Source organism: Mobula birostris, chromosome 17 (assembly GCF_030028105.1).
Source record: "Mobula birostris isolate sMobBir1 chromosome 17, sMobBir1.hap1, whole genome shotgun sequence".
In the NCBI taxonomy this organism is placed as follows: Eukaryota; Metazoa; Chordata; class Chondrichthyes; order Myliobatiformes; family Myliobatidae; genus Mobula; species Mobula birostris.
In genome coordinates, this window is record NC_092386.1 from 31132466 (window position 1) to 31152029 (window position 19564).

Here is a 19564-nt window from a genome sequence, read left to right on the forward strand (position 1 = left end):
CTCCTTACTGCCCTTCCCCATTTCTTTGATCTGGAATGAAGTCAGCCCTTTTTCTTTGGCTCAATTACATTTTTTTCTACTAAGCATTGGAAATATTTGGTAACTTCTTTATGTTAAAGATGCTATAATTCAAACTTGTATACACAGTTTTATTTTTTTATTTGTGAATTTATAAATTACAAACATGGAATGTCACAATTTATAAATTACAATCACTGTAAACTTCATGAACCATAAAGTACTTTATAAAATTATTCTATCAAAAGATGTTTTGCTGATTTACAGTTATACAGAAGTTTCTTTTCTTTGGATTAATTATTTAATGCAAAAACAACAATCAAATGTTAATCATATTGTCAATATACTTCATTTTACTGGAAAATTGATGTGTTTGGGGCAACATTGTCATGTTTGAAATTTAATTTCCTTATTATTTGATTGTAATTTGAGTTGAATCCTGTTAAACCTTTGATTTGCACATTTTTTTATTTTCTGTAGACTTCAATGGCACTCTATTTGTATAAATAAAATTGTAACAGTTCAAAATATTGGGTACCACCTATTAAAGCAGTTTCTGTAGAAGTTACCATACTGGATAACAGACTCATTTGGAGGAATGTTTGTCATCTGGAATACATTTAACAATCAGAACCCTTCTGTTTCTAAAACTATTGTGCCACTATTCAGATGAAGCTATTAATATGTATGAGTTCTTTTACTTTCTCCCTTTTGAGATTGTTGATTGAACCCAAACGGTTAAGGGGAAAAATAATCTTAGAAACTGTCACTTTGACCTCGTATTCGGCATTCATGTGGAATTGGGTTGCAAGATAGAAAACTGAAATGCAAGGTCATTGAAATGCTTTCATGTAATGGCCAACATGGTATAGTTCGGATGGTAATATTTCCGGGGATGAAGCACTCAATTTAAACTGATCTATTCAGTCAACATAATAAACAAAGGAATTGGTGAATTTATTTGAATGATTTTCCTGTAAAGGCTGTGTCAACATGTATATCAATTGTTTAGGAGGTGTTCCATGGTGTTTGTGTAATGGAAGTTATTGGAAACATTTACTTCTGAGGTATTCCTTGTCAGCTTTTATGTTCAAATGATCATGCATCTTCAAGTTGTATGATGCACTAAGTATTGGTATGAAACAAAATTCATAACTTTTCCAGATCGTTTTTTTCTTGCCCACTGCAAAAAGGATGCTAAAACTGTCTTGGAAAGTTCTACCGCTGCCAAAAATGCAGCTTTATAAATCAAAACCTTCATAAGGCAAACAATGATGTCCATTTTTATCATTCAATACCAGTTGGGATTCTGGTCCTTAAGAATTTGGGATTACTTGTCCTTAACAATAACAGAATCTTTTATTTAGAGGACTATTTTTCTTCCGGCCCAGTAGTAACTAAAAAAAAATCAACACAATCTCTTCCTTTCTTCCTGCAATAATTTCTCCACAATATTTTGAATGAATTTAAAGTATGATTAGTATATTACAATTCGTATATTTAGCAATAATAGAATGATACAAAAGGAAAGCTGATAATGATTACACAAGTGTATATTTTGTTGAAATTGAAGGATGGTAAGAATAGTTTTATTATAAACAAGGGTAAGGAACAAAATTGTAAATTACGTGCAAAGGAATGTATAGATGTTGGTATTTTAAAACAAGCCATATAAAATACTATAGTTTCCATTGCTGTACTTACCAAGGCAACAACTACTGAGCAAACAAAAAAGCATAAGATCTTATTCATACAGCTGAAAGTTAGAATTGTAGTGTTTTTCCTGCAACAGGAAGACATAGGAAGGAAAACATTATGTAATTCAATATCTGACTTAAGAACACAATGATGCATTCAAATCTTTTAAAAATTTCAGTTAAGTTTAGTAGACATAATGTGGCTTTGGTTTTTAATGACCTTGGATTTTGCTTGATTTAGCTTGCACACCTTTCAAAATGAGTAGTTGCCCATAATGGGTCTTTAGCAACAGTGATACTTCTTGTCTGTGCTTCCTGGCCAAAGGAACCAAGGCATGTTTTATTTGAATGCAAACATGAAATCCTTATTCAATAATGACTCCATAAATATGTAGATTCATTGTTAATCTTTCAATAACGGCCATTTCAAATTGCTATTCTTTAAATTTCATTCTAAAAGTTGTACTTAATGAGAAGATATAATAAGCAATTCTACAAAATGGAATATTCTGTCTTGCATTTAGCAGACATTTCAATTGAATGTTTTTCCAGTAATTTTAAAGAATAATTCAATGAAGTGTAAGCATTAATAATAATACTTTAACAATATTTTAGCCTGTTCTGGCATATATTAATTTACATATTTATAGTGAATCTTGTCAGTATGAGCAATTTTCAAACATTCCCCATCATGAGTTAGAAAGTATTGTAATATTCTTTCCTACTATCTATGTTTTAAGATTTAATATGTGCTCTTTTCTATATTAATCAATCTGCACTTAACTTAACCTAACAGAAAATTCCCAGAATTATTTTTACTAAATAGAGGAAATATGTATTTATATGCTACAAATCTATATTTCATTTGATCCAAATGATCATTATGATCCAAACAAAAGCATTAGTGTGAAAGTTAATACATGGTTAATTTTCATAATTTAAGTTCTGTGGTCAGACAGAGTTAGCTGAGCTTTTTAAAGTTGCTGTTTTTAAAAAAAAACCATGATGACCATCAAGTCAAGTTGAGTTGGTCATATGCACAAGTATGGTGAGGTACAGATACAATGAAAAACTTACTTGTAGCACCATCACAGACATATAGATTCCTCGGATCTCCCAGGTTCATCTTCCTGCACTAAGTTGGCTCCATGAGAGGCATTGAAAGGAGGTTGGCCTAAACAAGTGTGAATTCTACTGTGTTAGAGGCCTAATATGACTTTGAAACTTTTCAGCATTTTTGTGGTAATGGTTGTCAAAAACTTCAATTTTTAAATTGTTTCTGATATTTACAAACACTTGAAGCATTCTAGTTATTGATTTAAAAACATGTAAGTGTTGTTATTGCACATCTTAATAACTAGAATGCTTCAAATGTTTGTAAATAAATGTGCAATAACAATACTTGCATGTTTTTAAATCAAGCTAATATAAGTCAAGGTTCATCCTTTACAGCTGTTCCCCTCTATTTCAACAAAGGGAGAAACTTTTGCTATGCCAGGACTAACCTAGAGCAGATATGTGGGAGATTCCCCACGTATGTGGGAGATTCCCCACTGTACGTGCTACATCCTTTTGATCCCCCATGGATCCCCAATGGAGAGTCCATTATCAGATAGTGGTCTTAAAAATCCTTGTGAACAGCTGCTAGGAAGTTTTGGTTTGTAGTGTTTATATGTATATACATTGGAATATCAAACCTGGTGGCACTTGGAGAGTTGCCAGGGCATGCATAAAGATTTGCTTACATCTTGTTTCTGAAAACTTTGTGTCAATAATTCAAGACCATATGATAAAGTCACAATAAAATGATCCTGCTTATTTTTTCAGTGAGCATGAAACTCAGGATCCATCTATAACACACACTCTTAAGTTCTTCATTACAATAGTGTGTATACAAAAAAAAAGGACATTTGCTAGTTTGCCTTCTTACTGCATTAGTGTTGAAGTATCTTCAGGGACTGAAAAGAGTTAAGAGGGGTTGAAGGGCAAGTCAATAAAAATTCTGTTAAACTGAACTCTTACATCTGTTATTCAGATCTTTTCATGTTGTTAACAATGTAGCTTGTATTGACAATAATATAGACAGCTAATTGTTGTAATCATTTTCTTGTTGTAGGCACAGTCACATTAGTGACCGACTAAGGGATTCTAAGCTGAAGAATACCTCTAATTAAGAGCATGGAGGCGGTGGTTACAAGAATTGTAAATTCTCCCAGCTATAGTTCAAATTCTATTCACTGGAAGATCGTCAGCATTCTGTCATTCCACTTCTTGTGACCAAAAATGGCACAAATTTTTAAAATTTAAATCTACAGTAATAAAAACTATACCTTTAAACACTAGGGAGGTGGGGTTGGTTGCAAAGATGAAGAATGGAAGACAATAAAATTACATTGCTGCTTTCCTAAATAAAAAAAGCAGGTTATTATAAAATCAATCTTTGTTTCCATTTGCTCTGCCTATCTGAACAAATATGGCTAGATTGTGACTGAAAAAACTGGGAAAATACTTAGCTATTTGTAGCAGTGTAGTTCTCAGCAATTTGCTTTAAATTAAGAAGCATCTATTTTCATTATCCTTATATAGTTAAATCTTTATGAAAGTAGGTAATGGGATTTTGGGAATGCTATTACAGGTCCTACACAGAAGGGGTCCATTCAATTGAACTGTTTGTATCCCAGAAGTGCTGCCATGAACAGACTATCTAGGCAGCAGAAGATGTCTGCAGCATTGCAGCAACAAGCAAATCCATCCTGCTGGTCTCCCAAAGAAGCTTATGGATTGTGCGATTGTGCATACTGTAGGTCAGGCATTTGAAAGCTGGGAAGGATGTGCCTGTAAGTTGTGCTCATTTTTAACATAGCAATTTCTGATAACCTCATGGATTTGAGGCTGGAATTCTGACATTTATGAACATAGAGGCATGAATTCACTTAAATGTGATTTTTTAAAAAAAATTTTCAAGTAATGATGCTTTAGAAGGTATAGGAATTAGTTTTTGGAAACTGTGTAAAATGCTTTGACTTCAGATCCTGGAGGAACTGAGCAGGCCAGGCAGCATCTATGGAAAAGAGTACAGTCGATGTTTCAGGCTGAGATCCTTCACCAGGACTGGAGAAAAAAAAATGAGGAGTCAGATTTAGAAGGTGGTGGGAGGGGAGGAAGAAGCACAAGGTAATGTGTGAAACAGGAAGGGGTGTGGGGTGAAGTAAAGAGCTGGGAAGTTGAATGGTGAAAGTGATAAAGAGGTGGAGAAGGGGGAATCTAATAGGAGAGGACAGAATGACATGGACAAAAGAAAAGGGGGAGGGGGACCAGAGGGAGGTGATGGGCAGGTAAGAAGATAAGGCGAGAGAGGGAAAAGGGAATGTGGAATAGTGAGGAGGCATTACTAGGAGTTTGAGCAATCAGTGTTAATGCCATCAGGTTGGAAGCTACCCAGATGGAATACAAGGTGTTGGTGCTCCAACCTGAGTGTGGCCTCATCATGACAGCAAAGGAGGTCATGGACTGACCTGTCAGAATGGGAATGGGAAGTGGAATTAAAATGGATGGCCACTGGGAGATCCCGATATTTTCCTGGTGAAAGGAGCATAGGTGCTCGCCGAAGCGGTCTCCCTATCTACGTCGGGTCTCACTGATATACAGGAGGCCTCAGTGTTCTAGTGCTCCCAGAGTGGCCTCCTCTATATCTGCAGATCTTGTTTGCATCTACATCTGTTCACTGGTTATGAGTAGACAAATTTAGAAAACTCAAGCAAAACACCTCACGTCAAGGAGAGAGGAGGATTTCTGTGATGATTTAACTACATATAAAACAGTTATGAAATTTGGATGTCACTTGTATTTCAATATCCAAGATCTATTGGTTTTGAGAATTGGTATTACATAGCACTTAAAATATTCTATAGTTTATCAGAGCCTTTGTTTTAAACAGTTGTTTATGCAATCACTTATGGCATTATTGAAATTACATTGTAGCTAAGGTGCAGATTTGTTAACAGCACAGTGAAAGTAACTAATGTACCTTAAGTCATTATAGCAATTATTCACATTGGATTAAATGTAGACAGAAACGTATTGAAAAAGTTTAATTACATCTGAAGCTTGAATGCTTGATAACAAAATCAGATGAGATGTAGTTTATAACCCTAGACTTCATAGGACATTGTAAGAGAATGCACTATACCTGTCACTGTCCTAGATTCTAGATTTATTGTTACAGGGACAACTAGCTGAACCTTTCCATTTCAGAATTTGTACATGAAGTATAAAGTTGAAGCTATGTATGCAAACATACATAACTCCACACAAGGTATGGAATTTAAAATAATGCAAGAATGTTTTTATTTATAAATTATACTCAAGTGAATTAATTACCATAATTCATTGCACTTCATTTCCTTTCCTCCACAGTGCAACTTGTTTTGAACATCATAGTACCATATTGCCTTTACCGTCACTTCACTCAGGAATTGTCAAATTTCACACAGCATCAGCATACGAAGTTAATACAGTACAAGTTTCCTTGGGGCAAAGAATAATTTTTCAACAGTTGTGTCAGATTGTACATCTTACAGCCCTTCTACTCTCTACCTCTAGATCTGAGCTTTTGCATCTCCTTTGACTCGTTCATATTTTCAGCCGTGCCTTAAACTCTGAAATACACTCAAACCGGAGTTCCCAACCTTTATTATACCATGGATCCTTACCATTAACCGAGGGATTCCTGGTAACTCCTGCTCCAGAAGAGCCTCTGCCTTTTCCCTTTCTTTAGCAGCTCTTCCTTTAAAACCTACCCATTTAATTCTCTTTTAAACAAAACTGCATGTCAAGGATCAGCAATGGTTTGTAGTCCTACCTACAGTAAGTGAGATATGAATAGTAATGAGCAATTAAATCCATACTACAAGTAGGGTACAAGTGCTTCCTGTTTTTATTGATGCTGAGGCCCAGCATCTGACAGCCTTCACAATCACATTTAGTCATACATGCTGAAGAGATTATCCATCTTAGCTTCCTCCTGAGATTCCCGCCATCTCAGAAGATCAACTTCGCTCAAATCAATTCATTCTGCATGATGTCAAGAAACTATTGTATCCAGTGCTTTCAGCTAAGTGTACAGGACAAGAAAATGTCTCAGCTGAAGACCTGCACCCCAGGACCAGCTCCACTTCCAAGCCATCTGTTGTAGTGCTGTTACAATTTTGGAATCCACTCAACAAGGTGGAAAATGTTCCAAGTATGCCATGTCCAGTAAGAGCAAGACAAATCCAATGTGGCTAATTATGACCAATCATTCTACTCGCAATGGTCAACAGTGATGAAAACTGTTGTTGACGTGGTATCAAATGGCACTTAATAATCTACTCATTGATGCCCAGTTTGAATTTTATGCAGTCACTTTGTTCCAGATTTCAACATGGTGTTGGTCCAACATGGACCAAAGAGCTGATTCTCCAGGTGCATTGAGAGTGACACTCCTTAAAATAAAGGTAACATTTCAGAGTGTGGCACCAAGGCACTCCAGCAAAATTAAAGGCAATGGACAACAAAAAGAGAATGCTAATGGATAATCATACCATGCAAAAAGGAAGATATTTGCAGTTATTTGAAGGCAATTATTCCCATGCGAGGACTTCCCTACCTGAGTTCCTCAGGAAGTGTTTTTGCCCAACCATCTTCAGCTGCTTCATCAATGGCCTTCCTTCCATCGCTCGGTCAGAAATGGGGATGTTCCCTGATGATTGTTCAATTCTGTTAGCAACTTCTCAGAAAATGAAGCAGCACTTGTCTGTAGCAGCAGGACTTGCACAATGTTCAGGCATGAGAAAGTAGGTGACAAGTTCCATTTAGGCCATAAGGTGCCAGATAATGGCCATCTCCAACAAAAGACAATCCTATCATCCATACGTGACATTCAATGGCATCATCATCACTAATTTCCTCCATGTTAATATTCCTATTGACTAGAACCTCAGATGGATGAGGCATGTATAACCCAATTTATGGATAGCCCCTCTTATAAAGACCAATGGGATGGATGAGTATAGAATTGCCAGTTGTTACAGAGCAACAGGCATCTTCTGTTGGGTGGACTGGAGCATTTCTGTACACTCTACCTTTCTCTTTTCCTACTATCTCTACCCACCCCCAAGCCACAACAATTGTGCTGGATTGAGCCAAGCAGATCTGGGAGCACTAAGCCGACTCATTCAGTAAGGTTGGTTGGTAGCCGCTCTCCTGTTTCTGTGATCCTCTCCCACAGTTTTTGATGGTGACTCTGAACTAGACACTGGAAGCAATATCCATTGCTGTTGAAGGATCATAGAGGAAAAGAATGTGTGGAGTGACATCATTGTTCAGATTTTAGAGTTAAATCAAAGTTGAGGTGAGGATGAACACCTGATTAGAGTTTTTGGTTAGGAATTTCTAGGGAATGAATACAGATTAAAGGTGTAATACCATAGTAAGGATTGAAAGGAGAGTGGTAGTGGCATTAAAATAGAGAAGACCGGGAAGGATTAGAAGGAACTATTTATGCCATTAGCTTTCATGTGGCTTGAAATATATTGGATGATTAGTAGGTTAACAGTAAAGAGATCATGTTGATTGAAAAGGGTGCTTCACATGAAATAAACTAGAAAAGCCTAAAGAAATGATGGAAACGCTGGAGAAATGGAAATTGATTCAAATTCATGGCCAAGAGAGAGGGAAAATGAGGAATGTTGAGGGATCTTTCAAGTCTATAGTTCTTTGAAAGTGGCAACACTGGTAGATAGGGTTGTGCTCTATAGTTCAGGTCTTAGAATATAAAAGATTGGAAGTTATATTTCAGTTTTACGAAGCTCTGCACTTGGATTATTGCGTGCAGTTCTGGTTGCTGCACTCTCGGAAGAATGTAACAGTGCTGCCAAGGGTACAGTGGAGGTTCGCCAGGATGTGGCCTGGTTTGGAAGACTTCAGCTAGGGGGAGAGATTGGGTGAAGGAGGCTGCGGAATGACTTGATAATATAAAATTATAAGAGGCATGGAGAGGAAATCTTCTTCCCATGGTGGGAGTAGCAAAAATAAGAACACATGGTTTTAAGGTGAGGAGAAAGAGTTTTGAAAGTGATTGAAGACTAAGTTTCTTTTTATCCAGAGTGTGGTTGATTTCTGGATCTCATTGCCACAGCACTGGTGAAGTTAAATGCAATTACTACGTTTAAGAGACAGATATACACATAAATAGATAAAGCATACAAAGATACAGACTTAATGTGGTCAAATAGATTTAGTGTGGATGGGAAAAATGATCAGAATATTCATGATGAGCTGTTAGATCATTTTCTATGCAACTTTATGATTTTATAAGATGAGATTTAAAGCATTTGTAGTTTTTTCCTCTTCATATAGTAATAATTCTATCTCCTTTGCACATGACTTTCATTGTGATATTCATTGGTTCTTATGGTGCATTTTCTAGGAACTTACTGTGCAAAACAGGAGCGAGAATATTAGTGATGAACTCATTGCTGAAAAGGTGCAGTCATTTTCAATCATAAAAATTGCACTCTTTGGCATGAATGATTTCATAATTTCATCAATAATATGATCACTTTTGATTTTCCGTTATCCATCATTCCATATCCTGTCTAAATTTTTCCCAAAGGCCTTCTAGTGCAGTAAGCTTTTTGGTATTGTAGCTATTTTTCCCATATGTCCCATTTGTTAAAGATCTGCTCTTTTTCATTCTAAATCCTGCTCATTTAGCTGCCAAAAACTCCTCAGTTTGAACATTGTCTCTTCTATGTGAACTATAACTGCAATTTATACACAGATGACTGATGAGGTTAATAGGCATTGTTTGAATAAGAACATAAAAATTAAACATAATAGACTATTCTGCCCATTGTGTCTGTTCTACCATTCAACAAGATCATGGCTTTTATTTCAGTGCCACTCTCCTGCCTAACCATCTAATTCCTTTATTTGAAACCTCCAAAAACCTAATCATCTGTCTTACGTATATTCAATAGCTGAATCTACACAACCACCCGAGATGCAGAATTTTATTGATTCTCAACCCCTCTCATCTCAAGGATTAACTCCTGTTTTTAGAGGCCTTATTAGTGAACAAATCTAGCTATGTATTCAAATTTTCATTGTTCACATCTTCCGGCAAATTGCTGACGTAACTTCATTGCTATACATTCACTCTTTAAGAACTTGTAGATGAATTTTGAACTGTTGGCGATCTTTCAAATTGGAATATTTCAGTGTCTTCCTCTACTTTATGTAGTGTTGTAATGGATATGTGAAGTTTTATTTGTGGCTCCTTCTGTTCTTCAAGGTATTGACATTCGGATTACTTTGGGCCTGTGCACATTTCTCTAAAGTATTCTCTTAGAACAACAATACTGTGCTGACTGTCAAAACATCTAACATATATTATTGAAGTTTTTTATTATATTGCTGGTCCTCACTCTTAATAATTTCTCCTTCAGCTCCTCCCACTTCCTTCAAACAAAAGGTGTAGTCATGGCACTCGCATGGATCTCAGCTAAGCCTGCCCTTTTGTTGGCTACATGGAGCAGTCTATGTTCCAAGCCTACAGCAGTCTCATTCCCTCACTTTACTACACTACATCAACAAACGTATTGGTGCCACTTCCTGCACCCATGCAGAGCTTGTCAACTTCATCACCTTTGCCTCTAACTTCCACCCTGCCCTCAAGTGTACTTGGTCCAATTCTGACACCTCCCTCCCCTTTCGTGATCTCTCTATCTCTTTCTCTGGAGACAGCTTATGTACTGATGTCTTTTATAAACCCACTGATTTTCACAGTGACCTGAACTATAACTCTTCCCACCTTGTTACTTGTAAAAATGCCATCCCCTTCTCTCAATTCCTTCAGCTTTGCTGCATCTGCTCTCAGGCTAAAGCTTTTCATTCCAGAACTAATGAGGTATCCTCCTTCTTCAGAGAAAGGGGCTTTCCGTCCTATACCATCAACACTGCCCTCACCCACATCTCTTGTATTTCACGCACGTCTGTCCTCACGCCATCCACCCACCACCCCACCAGGGATAGGGTTCCTCTTGTTCTCACCTCCCACCTGACCAGCCTCCACATGTAGCATATAATTCTCGGTAACTTCCACCAGCTCCAACAGGATCCCACCACCAAACACATCTTTTCCTCCCCCCGTCCTTACAGTTTCTGCTGAGGATCACTCCCTACGTGACTCCCTTGTAAATTTGTGCCTCCTGGCAAGTGGAACAAGTGCTACACCAGCCCCTACACCGCCTTCCTCTCTAGCATTCAGGGGCCCAAACAGTCGACAACACTTCACCTGTGAGTCTTTTCTGCAGTATCTGGAGCACCCGCAGTGACCTCCACTATATCAATGAGAGCCAACGTAGATTAGGAGACCTCTTCAAGAACCTACACTCCAACTACCAAAAGAAGGTGGGATGGCTCGGTGGCCACCCATTTTAATTTTGCTTCCCATTCCCATTCCAACATATCAGTGCATGGCCTTCTCTGCTGTCACGATGAGGCCACACTCGGGTTGGAGGAGCAGCACCTTATATTCTGTCTGGGTAGCCTCCAACCTGATGGCGTGAACATCGATTTCTCTAACTTCTGGTAATTGCCACACCCCCTTCAACATTCCCCATTCCCATTTCCCTCTCTCACAACTCCTTGCCTGTCTATCACATCTCCTTGCCTGTCTATCACCTTCCTCTAGTGCTCTTCCCTTTTTTCCCCATGGCCTTCTGTCCTCTCCTATCAAATTCAGCCTTCTCCAGCCCTTTATCTCTATCACTAATCAACTTCCCAGCTCTTCACAGCACCCCCCCTTTCCCCAGTTTCACTTATTACCAGCCACCTTGAACTTCTTCCTCCCCTCCCCCCACCTTCTTACTCTGACCTCATCTTTTTTCTTCAGTCGTGATGAAGGGTCTCAGCCTGAAACATCGTTTGTTTACTCTTTTCTCTAGATGCTGCCTTGTCTGCTGAGTTCCTCCAGCATTTTGTGTATGTTGCTTGGATCTCCAGCATCTGCAGATTTTCTTTTATTTGAGGCTTCTTATTGTTGGTTTTTTGTTCGAGCCTTCAGTGTTGTAAAGGGTTCTTTATTGTAATGTGCCTTTCTCTTTTCTCATTTTCCTTTAACCTTTCGACAAAAAGGCAAAAAGAGAAATGTTTTTAAAGCCTTGAAACCTTAAGAACTTTTGTCTCCTTTAATTCACATCTTTCATTGCATAAATCATTCTCCTTGTTGGGTGACAAAGCTTGCCTTTTCTTTCATTCATGCTCATGGATCACCCCTAATAGCCCTTGTAAAAGTGCCTAAAGTTATTGGTATTATCCAGAATGATATTAAATCTTAGAGGTGGAGCCTAGGAGGACGATGGCGCCTAACGGCGGCTACTTTGCTTGCATCTTCGGAAACAGCTCTATTTCTGTCTTTAATATCTCTGTTTTTCCCATTCAGGGTTCTTTTGACGACCTCGACCTGGAGTTACACGCTTACTTCTGTTCTTTGTGGGAATGGGACCTGCTATCAGGGATCTCACGACTGGCTGATATTCGATATACCAGGGACGAGGCCTAGAAGACTACTGCGCCTTCGGGGTTTAGGGATTCTGTGGCTCTGGAGGTGGGCGGACTCGAGGTTGGTGCCGCCACCTGGTGCATCATGGGAGATGGAAGATCAAAAGTAGTGACTTGGCTGCTGGCTGTGTGCCCAGAGACCCAAATTCTTCAGGCGCAGAGCTCGGAAGAAGCATCGCAACACACTTTTAACATTGTAAATCAGTAAGTTATTTGTCATGTCTCCCCTCTCGCTGTAAAACAGGGACACCTCTTTTTCCCTTATTAGGGAGAGAAAGAGCTTTATTGATGCTTTGCTCCACGCTTGAGTTCTCGATGGGGGGCGCTGATGCTTTTTTTGCTGGTGGGTGTGGGGGGTGGCTGTTGCTTTGCTACTGCTTATGCGTGGGGGAGGAGCTGGGGGTGCTTTGAGGTTCTAACATTTAACTATCATTCATTCTTTGGGGCAGTCCTGTGTTGTTGTGGATGGTTGTGAAGACAAAGAATTTCAGGATGTATATTGTATGCATTTCTCTGACATTAAATGCACCTTTGAAACCTTTGAAATGCTGTATACTTGCCACTGATTAAGATGAAAAATTAATCTAATTCTTCAAGTGCTTTAGTTTTTTTAATATCATATTTGAGACATGCAAACTGATAACACCAAATCTTTTACAGTTTCATGTTCACGGTCATCAACACCATGTCTTGGTCACTTCCAATGTCTGTGACAGGGTCAGCTTGTGCTTGATCCCTGTTCGTGTTACTGCTGTCTTTGCTGACTTGCTCCTCGTTTTCCAGTACTTCCTATTTAAACTTGTCCATGTCCTCATCCTTTCTCATGGTCTGTCCATACTCCAGTCTATGGCTTCCCTTCACCCCATTCTTGCTTCAAAACAAAATCATCTCATTTCCAAATGCAGCTTGCCATGCATCCGTCCTTCTACCCCACTAATAGTAACAATGCTCTGACATTTGCTTTGTAAACCTCTCTATTTCCTTCTCCTGCTCCCTTAAGATGTTTTATATTGTCCAAATGTTAAATGCCTCTTTGATGCTGCATCAGTATAATGGGATGTAACAAGTAGAACATAAGACTTGGAACATTGCAACAGGACATACAAGGTTCGAGAAGCTATGATTTAAAAGCCAGAATGCTTACTATTAAAGTCAATGCAAGTCACATCATCAAACATTCAATATTCAAAGTGACAAATGGCGAATGCCGAAAAAAGAGGGTGTGGATTTAACTGTATTTCCAACCATATCATAGTTGGGGATATGAAAAAGCTGTAAACAAATGCAGAGTACTTTAAAACAGTAGGTAGGAGACAAAATTAAATTAATATGTGAGATGATGAGCAAGACTATATGGATAAGAAGTTGAATATTACAACAAAAGGTTACTATTTAAATACTCAGAGCATCAATTGGCATTGATGCACACAGAAGAGGGTTGTCAATCTTTCATCATTAATGGGGTCATTTTAATACTGGAAGTGTCCGTCAGAGGTCTGAAGAGGTAAAGACAAATGAAGGATATTTGAAGTCCTGTCAACAACTTGTGGCAAAGAAGTCACACTCCCAAACAAGTGTTTTTGTGAAAATTGCCCTCATCACCCGTTGTTTCATGAAGATGGTGCAATTAGTTTTGATAAACCAAGCGTGAGTATAAACCTGATGAATTGGTAGCAAAAGGACACAGAATTAAACAAACATTCAAGAATCCCGAGATTAAGGAATCTGGAATCGCCCACCATAAAATGGTGAGTACATTAAAACATTGCTTTAAGTTACACACACAAAATACTGCAGGAACTCAGCTGGCCAGGCAGCACCTATAGATGGATTTCCAGCATTGGCAGACTTTGTCGCGTTTATTGTTTTAAGTGGCATGCATTTTTCCTCACACTGTGACTGAAACCTCCGCAATGAGTAGAGGCAACATCACTATTCACTTCATTTGGCATCCAACATTTAGTAATTTGCTGAAGCTGGGCTGGCGACAGGGCTCCGTGGATTGGAGGACCCAGAACAAAGTATACTTCTTGATGGATAATAAAATGCACTAACCTAGTCCTTGCAGCCTTTCTCGAATCCTCTCGCTGTGAAGGCTAGCATATCATATACCGCCTTAGACAACTGCTGCACCTACATGCCTACCTTCAATGACCAGTGCACAAAAGTACTTGGTTCTCCTTGCACAATAGCCTGAAGTCCCACACCATCTGGTTCAAGGAAAGCTTACTCCCTTTTCATTTGGTTCTTGAGCCAACGTGAACGCCTTAGATTGCATTGTATCTTCCCACTGTCACAACCTGTCGAAATCAAACTGGTGTTTTGCTGCTTCTTTCTCAGGCCTTACATTCCCACCCAGCTTTGTGCTGCGTTCACAGTCCAAGATATTATGTTTATTTCTCTCACTTAATTCATGAAATCCATATCATGAGTATCTGGGGCCCCTGCACTGGTCGCTAGGAAGAAGGAACCTTATTGAATATCACAAATTAAAACGTCTCTGCCTCTTCTCATCATCTAATGCCTGATCATTTCAGAAGAGTTGCCTCATTTTTGCTGTTTGTTTATTTCTGAAGCATTCTTCTTTCGTGCATCCATAACTACCTGTTTTGGGCTTATTATAGGCAACATGGTAGTGCAGCGGTTGTTGTAATGCCATTGCAGCATCATCGACTCGAGTTCAATTCCATCACTGTCTGTGAGAAGATTGATCATTTTACAAAACCATGGGGGTTTCCTGAAGGGGTTCTGGTTTCCACCCACATTCCAAAGACGTACGGGTTAGTAGGTTAATTGGTCACATTGGTATAATTGGGCAGAGCAGGCTCCTTGGGCTGGAAAAATCTGATACTGTGATGTATCTCTAAATCTAAATCTAAACCAGGATTTAACAATTCTCAAAGTGCAGGATTGCACCCAGTTTTTAAATCTATTTTTCCTAAGAGCTCTAAAGTCAAATTTTATCAATTTCTTTCTGGATATTCCAACAGGGAATATTCATCACACATGTAAGCTCAAAAAATGCCATTAGCCTTGTCAGTATAAACCTTTAACAAATTCATGCTGACCCTACCTGATTAAGTTAAGATTATCGATGTGTTTAATCTCTGTTGCTAGATTCCATTCCTAGCTTCAGGTTTGGAGAAGCTGCTCAGACCTCAGGTTCCCTGATTTCATTATCCTTTCCTTCCGAAGTAACAGATCATTATATACAGCTTTATACTTACCTTTAAAGTGAGCTATTGTTTATGTGTTGGTCATCAACATGATTATTTAAACTGGTAACCATGTCCCTCCTCGACATATCTTGGATCATGGTCTGCTCTCAGGTGAGATGCAAAGCTCTTGCACCTACACAGTATAAAGCAGGCAGCGGTCTGCATTGTACATCCATCCGCAGAGCACTTCATCATGAAAGCCATGGTTGTGAAAAGTGAACGCCATTTAAAATCAACAATTATTGCTTAACAGTGAGTTACATTGTGGCTGAAGCCGTAGCTGGCACACATTGAACGACTGGAGATTTTCGTAGCACGGAGAGCTTATCCCAACATTTTTACATGCTGCACTTGGTGGAGAAGCTGGACAGTAGAAGAGGAGCAGGAAACCAAGAGGCCAGGATGCCCATGGTCCAGTGACCACATTCTGGGTGTTCTCTCTCGCATTGGTCTCCAGCTAGAGATAATTGAATGGGATCCTATTAGTTTGAACTGAGAGTGTCTGTATCTTCACTAATGCAACAAATGCATGGAAAATGTTGAGATGTTGCAAAGATCTTGGCCTCAGTCACCAAATGGTTCTGGATTCATGACCCTGCCTGGCTCTGAGGTTGAGGTAGGGCTGCGACAGTTGGTTAATTTTGGAGAAATCATGTTGAATGTAGTGTGAATATTTGACTTGGTAATCACCACAGAGGTTCAGGTGAAATAAGTATTTCATGAACATGTCACCAAATCTGACTTCCAGTTGAAAATCCTTGATCCTTCTTCCTCCCAGCTGTTTGCCCTATACTGCTTTCCACTGTTCCTATATCTGACTCCCTCCCTGGGTGTTCTGCTTGCCACTTTGTGTTGCCAGAGCAATGATGCTCAGGAATCAGATGTGTGGTAAGGAATGTACCTCAGCATCTACTTTCTGCATCCACCACGGCCCTAGAATTACAGCAACAGCAGGGATAAAATGACAAGCTTGTGGGTAGTTAATGACTAGGGGTATGTTATTACTGCAGCATAAAGTTTTTTTCACCCATGTCTGTTAAAAAGACATTAGCAGGGACATTGTTTTCCAAAATGGCTATACTACCATCAAATCAATAATGAGGCTGATTGGCAACAGAAACTGCCAATTTCACCTTAATAATAAGAAATTATAAATTACAATAAGAATCGTATATATAAATTAAATTAAATTCACAGTGCAAAATGAAACAAAAAAGGGGAAAAATAGGGAGGTAGTGTACACAGGTTTATTGTGGATCCAGAAATCTTATGGAGGAGGGGAAGAAGCTGATCCTGAAACACTGAGTGTGTATTTTCTTCTTGATGGCAGCAATGAGAAGAGAGCATGGCTGGGTGGTTGGGGTCCTTAATGATCGATGCCACCTTTGTGAGCCATTGCCTTTTGAAGGTGTCTTTGATGCTAGAGAAGCTAGTGTCCATGATAGAGCTGGCTGAGTTCGCAACTTTCTGCAGCTTTTTCTGATCCTGTGCAGTAGCTCCGCCATACCAGGTGGCGATGCAACCAGTTAGAATGCTCTCCACAGTACACCTGTAGAAATTTACGAGAATCTTTGGTGACATACCAAGCCTCCTCAGACTCCTAATGAAACATAGCCAATGTCATGCCTTCTTTGTAATTGCATCAACATGTTCAAAGATTCAAGGGTTCAGTTTATTGCCAAAGTATGCACGTATAACACAACTCTGATATTTGTCTTCTCCAGATAGTCATGAAATACAGAAAAAACATGGGTGTTGTTGAAAGAGAAGATATCAACTCCACCCCCCCTGACCCCACATGGAAAACGGCAGCTGGAACATCAGAAACCCCAAACCCCCAACCCCCTCTCTCTCACACACAAGCTAATAGATCACCCACACAGAAAACCACCAACAAGAACATCAGTCTCCAAATCCGCAACATCCCCCTCTCATAAAAGGTAACATATTAGAGATGTTGATACCTGGAATTTGAAACTGCTCAACCTTTCCACTGCAGACCCCTCGATGAAGACTGGGGTGTGAGTACCCTTGACTTTCCCTTCCTGAAGTAAACAATAAATTCCATAGTCTTACTGACATTGAGTACAAGGTTGATGTCGCAGCACCAGTCAAACATCTGATCTATCTCACTCCTTTACGCTTCTTCGTCACCATCTGAAATTCCCCCCAACAATAGTTCTGTCACTGACAAATTTATCGATGCCTTTTGAGCTGTTCATGGCCACTCAGTTATGGGTGTAGACAGAGTAGAGCACTGGGCTAAGCTTGAGGTGTGCCAGTGTTGATTGTTAGCAAAGAGGAGAGGTTATTTCCAATCTGCACAGATTGTGTTCTTCCGATGAGGAAGTCAAGGATTCAATTTTAAAGGGAGGTACAGAAGCCCAGGTTTTGGAGCTTGGTGATTAGAACTGAAGGTATGATTGTATTGAATGCAGCCTCATAGTAAATAATAGTATTGTCTTGTATTAATTTAGTTGAAGACCTCAATTAATTTCTCATTCATTCTAGTCTTAACTGCACTAGTGCCAGTATATTGGGTCAATTTGTGATAACTCTGTCAGAATTCCCACTGGAATCCCTGCATATACAAGTATGTGCCGCCTTCTTCCTCAAATAAAAGGATGTGACTCCAGTGAAACTAGACTCGGCTATGACACTTACCATCCTCGTCAAGGACTCTCGTCACAATGAGCCAGTATGGACCCAGCAGGGTAGCAGTCTTACATCCTTTGTGACTGGTCACAGTGAGAAGATTTCCAGGAAGAGCCTGCAGTTCTCCACGTAGCCGTTTGTCAACTTTCACAAGAAGGAAGCTAAAGTCGCTTGGGAGTGCCAGTCAATCACTCTGCAGAGCCAGTTCATCTTCCAACCCCAGAGATATTCAATGGTGACCCAGGCTCTTGTCGTGATTTCATCATTCAATGCTCATTAATCTTCGAACTCCAGCTGTTCCAGTTCCCCTCAGAGAATGGAAAGTTGGCCTTCATTATCTCTCTTCTGACTGGAAGAGCCCCGGATTGGGTCACCACACACTGGGAATGATGGTCGGAGGTTTGTTTGGATTCAGGGAAATTCATGGCCGCCATGAGGAAGGTGTTCCATCACCCTGCTGGAGCCAGCTGAACCTCAGACCGTCTGATGAAGATTTGACAGGGTGGACAGTCAGCAGCCAACTACCCTATTGAGTTTCAGACCTTGGCCCAAGAGAATGGCTGGAACAGGGAGGCTTAGCCACTCTATACCGGCACAGGCTTCGAGACAAACTGAAGGATGACCTCACCTTCAGAGAGCCAGAGTAGGACTTGACTAATCCATTCATCTCAATAATCGTCTGGCAGACCGTAAGTGGAACCGCATCAACAGGCAGAAGATTGCTAGCCCAAGCTGAGCCTCAATCCCACCAATCTCAGACCATCTCCTGCTCAGTATCCTGAAGAGTCCTGCAAATCGGCCACTTAGAAATCTCCGCCGATATGAGCTTCTGGCAGCAGGGTCGAGGTCGCTGCTATTACTGTGAGGAAGCAGGTCATCTGTGGGTCGAATATCTAAAACTGCAGCCATCAAAAGAATTGTTAAGACTGTCTGGTGTTGGGAAGACTGTAATGGTAGCAGCCACTACCCCCAACCTCACAGATTTTGGTGTCGTGCAGAGGGCGGAGATCTCCTGGGAGTGAACCAACAAAGTGAATGTTTTTTTGGACTCTGCGGCAGCAGAAAATTTCCTGGACTTGTGGACCACTGTTGACTCAACATACCACTGCAGTAGTTGAACTGCCCATGCCGGCAACTGTTTTAGTCAGCCGTCCGCTTGGTTCCAGGCAGATCCGACAGCAGGCATTGGTCTTGCAGATGAGAATGGAGGATTGCGCAAAGGACATTAGTTTCTATATCATTGAGTCTCCGCACAAACCCCTGATCCTGACCCAGCATAACCTTTCCAGGAACTGGAAGCAAGAGAAGATGATTGTATGGTCCAGCAGTCACTAAAAGAAGGTATGTTTTCAGCTTGGTGTTCTGGCCCCC

The 19564-nt window shown here is 39.8% G+C and overlaps 1 protein-coding gene across 5 annotated transcripts in view; it reads left to right on the forward strand.

Moving 5' to 3' along the window:
- The window catches only part of sncaip (synuclein, alpha interacting protein), a 163510-nt gene that overhangs the window by 103083 nt on the left and 40863 nt on the right, over positions 1-19564 (forward strand). For 3 of the 5 annotated variants that reach the window (XR_011889521.1, XR_011889518.1, XR_011889522.1), the window contains 2 exons: positions 3832-3917; positions 12202-12660. The gene's annotated coding sequence lies outside the window, so the exon portion shown is untranslated. Of the gene's footprint in view, positions 1-3831; positions 3918-12201; positions 12661-19564 lie in introns of those variants that run through there. The other 2 variants (XR_011889519.1, XR_011889520.1) reach the window with 2 other exon arrangements.